Source organism: Mustela erminea, chromosome 9 (assembly GCF_009829155.1).
Source record: "Mustela erminea isolate mMusErm1 chromosome 9, mMusErm1.Pri, whole genome shotgun sequence".
In the NCBI taxonomy this organism is placed as follows: Eukaryota; Metazoa; Chordata; class Mammalia; order Carnivora; family Mustelidae; genus Mustela; species Mustela erminea.
In genome coordinates this window covers 70,976,928-70,977,400 of record NC_045622.1, presented here as the reverse complement: position 1 = coordinate 70,977,400, position 473 = coordinate 70,976,928, and positions in this window count along the sequence as shown.

Genomic DNA, 473 nt, shown 5'->3' with positions numbered 1-473 from the left:
TCTGCTTTAGAACTGAGAGGGAATGAGACACAGTCCCTGAGGTCACAGAGTCAGACATGAGGCTCCCATTGTCCTCAGCTCTTGGGCTGACATCACTAATCAGTCGCAGCTGCTTTCCCAGAGACCGGAGCCACATCTCAGTCCTTAACTGACTTGACATCTTGGGGTGTTCTGCTAGTTATGTGGGCTGTCACCGTGGTTCCTCTCGTCATCCTGGTCCTGGGCCCTGGAAGCTTCCACAAAGTCTCATTTTCCACACACATACCGGTTCTCCTTGCCCCCTGAAGGCACCTAGTCCCCTTTGAGTCCCTGGCTCCTTGTTGGTCCAAATTCCTGTTTGCCTTTGGAGGCCTCTTGGATCTAGAAAGCGTCTCCTTCCTAGACCTCAAATCCATGTTCAGAGGCAGAATTGTCCCTGGGAGAAGTGGAGCTGTCCTATGGCTCTGGATTTGGGTCACTTGAAATAGAATTGC